The 11940-nt window shown below is 42.1% G+C and overlaps 1 long non-coding RNA gene across 1 annotated transcript; it reads right to left on the reverse strand.

Moving 5' to 3' along the window:
- Positions 1-213: 213 nt before the first annotated feature.
- On the reverse strand, positions 214-3467 carry LOC109767468 (uncharacterized). Its single transcript, XR_002233841.4, has 2 exons — positions 2751-3467; positions 214-536 (listed from the first exon to the last, which is right to left on the reverse strand). It is a non-coding gene; the product is annotated as an uncharacterized lncRNA (long non-coding RNA).
- Positions 3468-11940: the final 8473 nt, after the last annotated feature.

Genomic DNA, 11940 nt, shown 5'->3' on the forward strand with positions numbered 1-11940 from the left:
TGGAATTCTACCAATAGCTAGACTCCATCAATAAGCAATATAGATTTGCCCCAATGGCAGTGTTAACATGAAAATAACGGAAGGTGCGAGATAAAAGCTAGGTGGTAGGACTGTAAAGAGTGGCTGCAAGTCAGCGTCTCTAGCATTCAGTCACAAAGACATACAACTCCAGCCAGAGCAATTCTCAACCATGCTTCTTTCTCAGTAGCACAATAGCTGGAAAATGTATCTTTCTTAATAACTGTACATCAATACCGCAAATACACACTTACTGTGACAGATTCCAAACTTAGTACAAATTCCCCTCTCCAGTTCATCTTGAAATTAAGAGATCAGAAGAAAGTAGGATTTCCAATTGTGCTATACCAATCAGGATACATTTATTGTTGAAAACTATATACATAGATGATCATGCGGCCAGAGCTAGCGCTCAGCAACAATAGTCCAGTTCTCTTTTGTCCGCCACTTTCTCAAAGTTAAGCTGAATTGCTCGTTCCTATCTCTATGCCGTTACAAATGAGCAGACTCCATGTTACCTGGTGTTTATCAAGTCAAAAAAATGGCATTTAGCATGGAAGGCTGAAATTCTAGGCATCAATCTTGTGAACAGATGAATTATGAAGCAAAAGATACACACTGCAGAGGAAAACTACATGAGAAATGATTAATGGAAAACAATATAATTTGTGTATTGTAAGAACTGAAAACAGCGGAGGACCAATATACTTCTTATAGTAATAATTCATATCCAAAAAGTAATCGATTATGGGAGCATATAACGCTGATTTAAGCAGACATTTCAATAAAAACATTTCAAAGAATTATATCCAACTAATTACTACAACGGGATTTACTGTCAGCATACATCTATATTCAGTTAGAGATTATGGAGATCCAAGGAGAATTATCTAGGTTGTATGACCTGAGTGCGTAAATCCTACAAAGGCTAATTAATCATCAGATACCTTAACGTCTCAAAAAGCTTAATCCTTAGAATATTTTCATATCTAGAAAGAAAATAATCACAGCATGTAATCACTAAAACACGTAAAAAAATACAGTCAAGTCGATTTTTCATTTTTACAGAACAATTGGTGAGCATGACAATGAACTATCGTATCACTAAAATGTAGCAGCCAATGGGACCCGCAGAAACCTATACATCTAGAAGAAAATAGCATCCAAAATTGTACCATTGAAGGGAACTGATACTTAGACCAAGATAAAGTCTGCCTCACGGCCACACACACACACACTCAGTTACAATCTGCTTAGTCGGCCTGTGAGAGGAGCTTGTGTGTACATATTGGACACTACCTGGATAAATATAGATCGTTGTGATGGAAGTCTCGGGCTCGTAATGTGGAGATGGATGACTCAAGCAGAGCGACAACATGTGTACATGCCAATTACACATAAAAAATACTAACAGTGGTTACTTGTCAAACTCAGTTACTGTTTCTACTGGAAACATGCAAGCGGAATTCAGAGAAGAGATAATGTCGCAATCATCCAAATGTGCGATAAAAAAAGTGGTATGAAATTGAAGGATGTCTATTAACTTACAAAATCAGAATAGTATTGTCAGAGTGCAACATTATTCCAATTTACTAAAAACTCAAAAATGCTCGATCGTTCAGAACTGCTTTGGAAGTCAAGTTAAAAGTCCGGATGGATTAATATTCTTAGGATAACTGGCCAAGTATATGTGCTATATTGAGTCTTCAGTTTAGGTTCCGGATTAAGCCATCTATGCAAGTGAACATACAAAAGAGTGGATAATTTCAAATTAGATACTCTAGTTATCCAAGCATAGCAAGAAATCAATGGCAGAATCAGTCGAAAAACAAATATAAGAGCATGTGCACTATAGAGGGAAACAATGGATCTATACATTGTTTTTCCAATAACAATTGATGTAATTATGTGGCAGCAGGAAGATGAATTCCAGGAGGTAGTAACCTATGGAGAGGCGAACCAACACTATACGTACAGAAGCCAAAATTCAAGTCAAACCTGCAGTAGAAGGTACAGTTACAATGTGATCAATGACGCGACCATACTGAAATTGGAGGTAGTTAAAATCGTATAAGGATTATACGTCCTATTTCCAACCTACTTACAAATAGTATGGTAGTGATTAAGTTTTCTCACATATTTTTTCTACAGTTCCTAGTCTACAGTACTATTTGAAGTAGATATAGTGTCACGCATGTACACTAAACATTCTGCTGCTCACAATGGAACACATAAATCTGTTAATTTCAAAGAAACATATTTAGTTGACAATATTTGGATCATTATCAATGTATATACCGCCCCGGCTTAAATATGCAAATCACTAAAAGGGCACTCTGATATCTTAGGTGGTAATATATATTAGCATATTTTGTATAAGTTAGCATCTCTAAAATCAAAACACTGGAACTCCAAAAGAAATATCATATTTATAGGAACGAACCTAGGAAATATGGATCCCATGGTTACATCTATACCTATACGAATTTGAACACGCAGATTTGGCATGTTTTTCTAGATCAAAGGGGCACATGAATCTAATGGGAAATAGAACTGCACGTGGCTTACCTGATATCATCACTACGGTCATGGATTTGAAAAGTTGAAATAAGAGGAGATTTAAAGATTTGGGAGGGAGGGGATTGGAGAGATTGAGTTGCAGCATCCATGGCCAGCGACCTACGGCGGAGAACAAAGAGGGAGAGTCGGTTGGGCGCGTGGCAGCGGTGTACCTCGGGGCGCGACGGAAGCTGCAGCTTCTCCTCGCCGGCCATGAATGGGAGCGCCACCGGCCGCCGTCGTCGTGTACCTGAATACTGAGACCACATCTCATGGATGGAGCCTCTAGGCCTAGGGCATGGAGAGCGGCAGAAGAGGAATAGTGTAGGAGGCAGAGGAGGAAGACGGGCCGATGGGCAGATAGGTTTTTTCTTTATTATAAAATAAGAGGCGGCCATGTGCAATAGTTAGCCCGGCGGGATTCATCTAATGGTTGTAGAATACATAACACGGGGTCCCACCAGATAAACGGCTCTTAATTTTTAATTAACGTGGTAATTTGCAGGGAGTCTCAAATTAGTATAGGTATAGATAAATAGATAGATAGATATAGATATAGATAGAAGATATAGATAGATAGATAGATATAGATGAGACATATCCCCAATCCAGTAACAACATCTTTTTTGCAATCTATCTTAGCATTAACAGTATTCAAGAAGGGTCTACCAAATATAATAGGACAAAAGTCATCTTGTGGGGAACGAAGAACAAGAAAATCAGCAGAATATTTAATTTTCCCACACAAGACTTCAACATCTCTAACAATCCCAACTGGTGAAATAGTATCTCTATTTGCAAGCTTAATTGTAACATCAATTTCTTCTATCTCGGTAGGTGCAATATCATGCATAATTTCTTTGTATAAGGGATGAGGTATTGCACTTGCACTAGCACCCATATCACATAAGCCGTGATAACAATGATCTTCTATTTTAACAGAAATAACAGGCATGCCTACAACAGGTCTATGTTTATTTTTAGTATCAGGTCTAGCAATTCTAGCAGCTTCATCGCAGAAGTAAATAACATGCCCATCAATATTATCCGCCAAGAGATCTTTAACCATAGCAATAATAGGTTCAACTTTAATTTGCTCAGGGGGTGTAGGTGTTTTAGGATTACTGTTAGGAACCACATTTGAAGCTTTAGCATGATCCTTTATTCTAACAAGGAAAGGTGGTTTCTCAATATAAGCAGTAGGAACAATAGGATCAACATTATAAGTGATAGTCTTTTCTTCAACTTTAATAGGTGCAACTACTTTTACTTCAATGAGGGGATTATATTTAAACCACTTTTCCTTAGGGAGATCAACATGAGTAGCAAAGGATTCACAGAAAGAAGCTACTATCTCAGAGTCAAGTCCACATTTAGTGCTAAATTCACGCAAAACATCGGTATCCATAAAAGATTTAACACAATCAAACTTAGGTGTTATACCTGACTCCTTACCTTCGTCGAGATCCCAATCTTCAGAGTTGTGTTTAATTCTTTCCAATAAATCCCATTTGAATTCAATAGTCTTCATCATAAAAGAGCCAGTACAAAAAGTATCGAGCATGGAGCGATTATTGAGAGAAAACCGAGCATAAAATTTTTGAATAATAATTTCTTTTGAGAGCTCATGATTGGGGTATGAATATAACATTGACTTAAGCCTCCCCCAAGCTTGAGTGATGCTTTCTCCTTCGCGAGGCAAAAAATTATATATATAATTACGATCACGATGAACAAGATGCATAGGATAAAACTTCTGATGAAATTCCAATTTCAATCGGTTGTAGTTCCATGATCCCATATCATCACATAGCCTAAACCATGTCAATGCCTTTCCCTTAAAAGATAAAGGAAAGACCTTCTTCTTGATAACATCCTGGGGCATACCTGCAAGCTTAAATAATCCACAAACTTCATCCACATAGGTTAGGTGTAAATCGGGATGTAATGTTCCATCACCTGTAAAAGGATTAGCTAGCAGTTTCTCTATCATACCCGAAGGAATTTCAAAGTAAACATTTTCAGTAGGTTCAGTAGGTTGAAGAGAAACTCTTTGCTCTACTGGTCGGGGTGAAGATACCCCGAACAAGCCCCTCAAAGGATTACTTTCCATAGTAACAAGTGATAGTAAATTTCAGCACACTATATAAATTTTTCCTTACCAAAGGCGCTTCAATCCCCGGCAACGGCGCCAGAAAAGAGTCTTGATGACCCACAAGTATAGGGGATCTATCGTAGTCCTTTCGATAAGTAAGAGTGTCGAACCCAACGAGGAGCAGAAGGAAATGACAATCGGTTTTCAGTAAGGTATTCTCTGCAAGCACTGAAATTATCGATAACAGATGGTTTTGTGATAAGGTAATTTGTAACGGGTAGCAAGTAACAAGAGTAAATAAAGTGCGGCAAGATTGCCCAATCCTTTTTGTACCAAAGGACAAGCCTGGACAAACTCTTATATAAAGGAAAGCGCTCCCGAGGACACATGGGAATTATCGTCAAGCTAGTTTTCATCACGCTCATATGATTCGCGTTCGTTACTTTGATAATTTGATATGTGGGTGGACCGGTGCTTGGGTACTGCCCTTCCTTGGACAAGCATCCCACTTATGATTAACCCCTATTGCAAGCATCCGCAACTACAAAAAGAAGTATTAAGGTAAACCTAACCATAGCATGAAACATATGGATCCAAATCAGCCCCTTACGAAGCAACGCATAAACTAGGGTTTAAGCTTCTGTCACTCTAGCAACCCATCATCTACTTATTACTTCCCAATGCCTTCCCCTAGGCCCAAATAATGGTGAAGTGTCATGTAGTTGAAGTTCACATAACACCACTAGAGGAAAGACAACATATATCTCATCAAAATATCGAACGAATACCAAATTCACATGACTACTTATAGCAAGACTTCTCCCATGTCCTCGGGAACAAACGTAACTACTCACAAATCATATTCATGTTCATAATCAGAGGGGTATTAATATGCATAAAGGATCTGAACATATGATCTTCCACCAAATAAACCAACTAGCATCAACTACAAGGAGTAATCAACACTACTAGCAACCCACAAGTACCAATCTGAGGGTTTGAGACAAAGATTGGATACAAGAGATGAACTAGGGTTTGAGAGGAGATGTTACTGGTGAAGATGTTGATGGAGATTGACCCCCTCCCGATGAGAGGATCGATGGTGATGATTTCCCCCTCCCGGAGGGATGTTTCCCCGGCAGAACAGCTCCGCTGGAGCCCTAGATTGGTTTCGCCAGGTTCCGCCTCGAGACGACAGTGCTTCGTCCCGATAGCTTCCTTCTGATTTTTTCTGGGACGGAAGACTTCATATAGCAGAAGATGAGCACCGGAAGCCTGCCAGGGGGCCCACGAGATAGGGGGCACGCCCAGGGGGGTAGGGCGTGCCCTCCACCCTTGTGGCCAGGGTGTGGGCCCCATCTGGTTGATTCTTTCGCCAGTATTTTTTATTAATTCCAAAACGTGCCTCCGTGAAGTTTCGGGACTTTTGAAGTTGTGCAGAATAGGTCTCTAATATTTGCTCCTTTTCCAGCCCAGAATTCCAGCTGCCAGCATTCTCCCTCTTCATGTAAACCGTGTAAAATAAGAGAGAATAGGCATAAGTATTGTGACATAATGTGTAGTAACAGCCCATAATGCAATAAATAACGATATAAAAGCATGATGCAAAATGGACGTATCAGGGAGAGACATAACTAATGAGGTAGATCAATCGACACGTGGGGAAAAACGAGTTATAAGGACCTAGCTAGCTATATGTATAGCGGGAGATCGGTCGTGTACATCCATTTATTAGAGGCAAATAAGGCCCAACGAGATGGATAGACAGGGACAATGGAGCTAGGAGGTGGTGCGAGAGGCCGAGCTACTAGCTAGATAGGGGGAGGAGTGTGCGATTGTGAGATCGATGAAAAGAGGGGCGAGAGTTTACATGTGTGTGGGGCCATATGAGAGACACGAGGCATGGACACATAAAGGAGGAGATGGAAGGTGCGTGTGCATGTTGTAGGCAGACATCGCTGGAGAGGTTTATCGATCGGTGTGTGTCGGAAAGGAGTTGTGGAGACTGTGGGAGAACGACCTAAAGAAAAAAAAAGAATGTGCACGATGGATAGTGCTAAGGGAGGGGGAGGGCGAGGAGGGCGTGTGCATGCACGAGAGAAAGTTAGTGCGAGCTACAAAGGTTAGAGGATTGTGTGGGTGTAAGAGACTAACAAAGATGATAATTTGATATGAAAGTGGATTCATATATTTGAATAGGAGATCATAGTGTTATAAACATATGCATGCATGAATATAGCGGTGATACGCGTGCTGTGGTTTTGCACATGTTATACCATAACGTGATAATGCATGGCGTTTGCAACTCACAGCTAAATGTCAAACAATCTAAACCATACTCCCTCCATTCCCTTATACAAGGCCACAAACTCATATTACAGGTACCAAGATAAAACTTAATGACTGCTTTTCAAGTCAACTTTTCTTTTCGTTAATCGGGATCATTAATACGCCATAAGCATGCAACGAATGAATGGGAAGGAAGTAGCTTAGTGTCATTATGACTACATGCATGTAAGTATTAAATAGTTGCTAGTACGAGGAAACATCATTAATTTTTGTCTCGATTATTGTTGGTGGCCTTGTATTGATGCAAAATGTATTTTTGATAGTGGCCTTGTATAAGGGAATGGAGAGTACTATACATCGAATAATCTCACATTTTATTTGAATTTGTGATAATGTGTGGCGTTTGCAGCTTACAACTAAATATTGAACAATCTAAACAATACTATATATTGAACAATCTCACATTTTATGTGAATTTGTGTTAATGTGTGGCGTTTGCAACTCACATCTAAATACTTGTAGGAGTAGGTGGCGGGGCACCATACATTATGTGATAAACACATTATATATATGAGACATGGTTTAGATTATGAAGATCTAGCTAGGGCTTGAAATGTACCGTGATTTGAAATCAACATAAAGTGGATTCAAAAAATCGAATTCGAGTTCATATAGTACACATAGTTCATATCTAACTCGACAGTAATCATGTGGTGTGCTGTGAAGATAATACACAAACGATGGTTTAAATTGACAATAATAATGATTGTAGATCTTATTAAAATAGAGAAACGAATTCAATTGGTTTGACTTCACAACAATCATTATTGTAGATCTTATTCAAATAGAGAAATGAATTCAAATTTAGTTCATATAGAAGTGGTAGTATATACGTTAGGAATGCACTAAAACGTTCATTTGAGTAGCAGGTTGCATGCATTATACACGTAGAGAAATATTTTAATTGAACATAACATGAATTCAAAGTTTTTAATGGCATTTGTAGTGCGAATTGATTTGGTATAGTACACGGGACTAGACTCTCTTGTGTGGTGCAGATTGATTTCTTTTTGTTTTTTCGTCGACGGAAGTGCGAATTGATTTGGTACAGTACACGTTAGGCTTGTCCGAAAATTCAACCCGCGCCTTGTTACCCCAAAATATTTAAGATATATATTTGTCTCGTTGTGCTCCGAAAACTCCCTCCATCTCAACCCGCGCCTTGCTATCCCAAAATTACAGCGCGCGCGAAAACTCCCACCTCCTACGAAATCCCGACACGCGAAATGCCCGTGATACCCCTGAACCGAAAAGAACCGCCTAGCACAAATCGGTGGGGGTACTTTCGTAACTTACCCCACATTTCGGACAAGCGCGTCCCTAAGATATGGTTCCCCACTCCCATCGCATCAGCCCACCCATTCGTACACCGAGGCCGCGAAAACCCGCGAAGCCCCACACCCTCCTCCGTCCGCCACCTAGCCGGAGCCTCTTCCCCGACAACATCGTCCACAGCCACACCTCGACGTCCCTCATCCACCGTACCGGATGAGGATCCATCGTCGATCTTGTCGTCCCGCCGGTTCAGCCAACTCGTCCTCCACCTCCAAGGAGCCGCCCCGACGTTCCCTTCGTCTTTCGCACCACCTCCATTCCCACACCGCCGTCTTCACCTACACCACCGGAAGAGCAGCATCATCACCGTTTCCTCGGATAAAGCTGAGGCCTAATCGGCGCCACCAAAGAGGTTGTACACTAATCGCCGCATTTTCTTCTTGATTCGATCTCATGGTGCTGCCGGCGCTCGGTCCTGAGCCGACATGGCGCGGCTCCATCCACGGCGGCAGCGCCGACCACTTCCTCCACATCGTCGCTCCCTCGGCGGCGACGTCCACATCAGTAGGGGCTGCTGCTGCTTTAGCTATCGCTCGCGCTGCTGCTCTGTTCTTGCTCTCAGTCCCCTGCCTGGTCTTCTCTTGTTATTGCTCTTGCTCTTGCTTGCGCTGCTGCTCTTGCTCTTGCTCTTGCTTGCGCTGCTGCTCTCGCTCTTGCTCTTGCTTGCGATGCTGCTCCGATTTGGCTATACTTCAGCGACTGAATCGACTTTTGGGTCAGTCGATTTTTAGGGGGTGGGGGCTCGCCGGAGTTAAGGAAGAACCAGCCGCAGTGGGGAGGGGCGCTCACCGGAGAGGTACCTCACTATCTATATTAGGGTTCAGGGTGGGAGCGGTGGTCGCCGGTGGTGGTGGGGCGGTGGGGTGGGGATTGCTGGAGAAAAAGCTCGGCAGGGGGGGCTAGAGGGATGTCCGGGGTGGCGGCGGACCGGCCGTGGGGAGTGGTTTCAGGGCGGGCTGGGCGGCGCACTGCTGGCCGTGGGCGGCGGGGGCGGCGGTTTGGCTGGTGGTGTCAGTCGACTGATGCTGCTACACGACCAGTTGTCCCAGCTCTCGCAAGCGCTGCTACTACTACTTTTCTGCTACTAGTGCGTTCAGTTTCGACAGTAAAATTCAGTTTCGACAGCAAAATTCAGTTTCGACAGTTAAATTCAGTTTCGACAGTTAAGTTCAGAGATGAGCGGCTGATCTATTTTACATCTAGCACTTTGTGGTTATGTATTTTACGCAATCTATTGGAGATGCTATTAGAATTCCACTCAGATTAATGTTGTCTCTCTTGTCCTTCTTCAGCCTAGGCGTCGTACAACTCACCGGAGCTACTCCAACGACGAAACCCTCCATCACTGCTGAGCAGTACCCCGGGCTCCATCTCAAGATGCCTAAGATCTTCTTCCCCTCCTCCGACAGCCAAGTCAGCCGGATCATCCTCACCGACCAACCCAATCATGCTGAGATCGACATGGCTTCGCCAAAGAGGTTGTACACTTGTTGCATCTCTTTTTTACTCTACATGTTATATATATTGTCCACTGAGCACACGTAGTAACGTGAAATATGATTAGTTTCTCCTACTATATGACAAGCAGTGAGGTACCAGGCAACTTAGCTATCCGTGATGGACTCTCTTGAACGCCATCATTATTTATCTCTGCGCGTTTGAGCTGTGCATTTGTCAATGGGCCTGGGAGTTGAGCTAGTAGGGCAGTGGCCTGCCTACTAGAATCTCCAGTGCTTGAAAGGAAAAGTGAAGGAAAATATAGGAATTGGAAAGTTTCCTATGGTACTACTATTCATGCATTTGGTTCAAAGGAATGGAGCAAAGGAAACTGTAGGATTTGTTCCTTTAGTGTCTCCTTGAAAGAAAAACCATAGGAATTTTAATATCCACTTGTCCTCCTTTTCAAATTCCTATTCATGAAGCACAAGACTAAGAGATAGTAGCATAATAGCATTATAACCGTACATTTTCTTGTGATTTGACATAATCTCACCATGCTTCTTTGCATCCTGTGATCTTCGAATTCTTGTGAACCAAACACCCAGATTGGCAGAAATCCTATGTTTTTAAATTCTCTGTTTTGCACGTGCATTCCTATCCTATTACTGTGTATTTCCTATCCATGCGTTGTTAGAATCCTCCAATTCAAATGAGCCCTTACAGAATTACTTCTCTTACAGATAGTTGTCAAAGAAAACCTTGTGTGGTTTGTCCTGCTCCTGCTGCGCCGTCGTCCACCCCAGCTCAGCTGCTCCAATGACAGAAGGGTCCAGCACAGCAGGGATCCGGCCTCCAGACTGTCTTTCTCCGCCTCAGATCTTCTTCCCTGCCGCGGGCAGCCATAACAACTGCATTACCATCATCAACCGAGCAGATGACCTCGAGGACTACACGGGTCCGCAAGAGAGGTCGCACTCTTTCGTGTCTGCTTACGTTATGCATCGCTTAATATTACATGCTACTTTATCGTCCTGTTCACCGATTAGACTCTGAGTCAGCTCCAAACTAATGGTCAAACTTGAGTTTTTAAATGGTTGTGGGGTACATATCAGGGCCGCAATCAATAGTATCTATTTACTATCTGGTTAATCTCTGGTGTCTACTATGAGTTTCATGTTGCGTTGGAAACAAACAGTAAAGAAGCCAATATCTGTATTTTTAAGTGAAGCCATTATCTGCCTACTATCATTGGTTTTGGGTCTATCCATAGGTTGCTACCATCACTCTGGATTTCGGCATGCACTCCTTACATAATCTCACTATGTTTTATTCCTATGCATGTCAGTTATTGTACACAATGGAACTGAACATGTAGAGGAAAAGAGACGAGCCTTGCGTGGCAATAAAATTTCATGCAGACGTCACTCCATGGTAGGCGCAAAGGCAGCCCCTCTCCATCCATTTCGGATTGTAATCGAGCGGAAGATATCTGTTCTCAGGGGGATTCAGAAGGAGAAGACCGCTCCTATTTACCCCCTGAGGTCTTCGCTCTAACTTGGCATGCTGATGTTGGTTATATCATGCATATGGTGCCTTGCATTGCTTACTTTATACATCAAATATGTCATCTGCTTAGTTTAGACATGCTTTGTGTGAATGCCATCAGTTTAGTTTATTCATCGTTTATGTGAATTATGCAACGCCATCTTGTTTAGCCAGGCATCATATATGTGAATTTTGCAATGCCATCTTGCTTAGCCAGTCATCTTATATGTGAATTATATCAGGCCATCCTTTTTTTTCGTTACGTATTACATTTGTCAACAATGTTAGTACATTCAACTACTCTTCGTGTGCATTAGCCATTTGACACGGTGATGGAAAATTCTAGAGTGAAAACAAGGTCTTCAGAGCAGACTATGCTATCTGATGAAGCGCATATCTCGCTGGTTACGGATAGCTCCTCAGAGGAGGATTCAGAGACAGATGACCAGTCCTATTCCCCCCCCGAGGTGTATGCTCTAACTTGGCAGGGTTATGTTGCTCATATCGTGCGTATGGTGTCTTGCACTTCTATTTCATTTGATTAGTTTAGAAATGCTTTGTGTGAATGCCACTTGTTTAGTGTCTAACTACCATATATG

Source organism: Aegilops tauschii, chromosome 5, assembly GCF_002575655.3.
Source record: "Aegilops tauschii subsp. strangulata cultivar AL8/78 chromosome 5, Aet v6.0, whole genome shotgun sequence".
NCBI classification, from domain to species: domain Eukaryota; kingdom Viridiplantae; phylum Streptophyta; class Magnoliopsida; order Poales; family Poaceae; genus Aegilops; species Aegilops tauschii.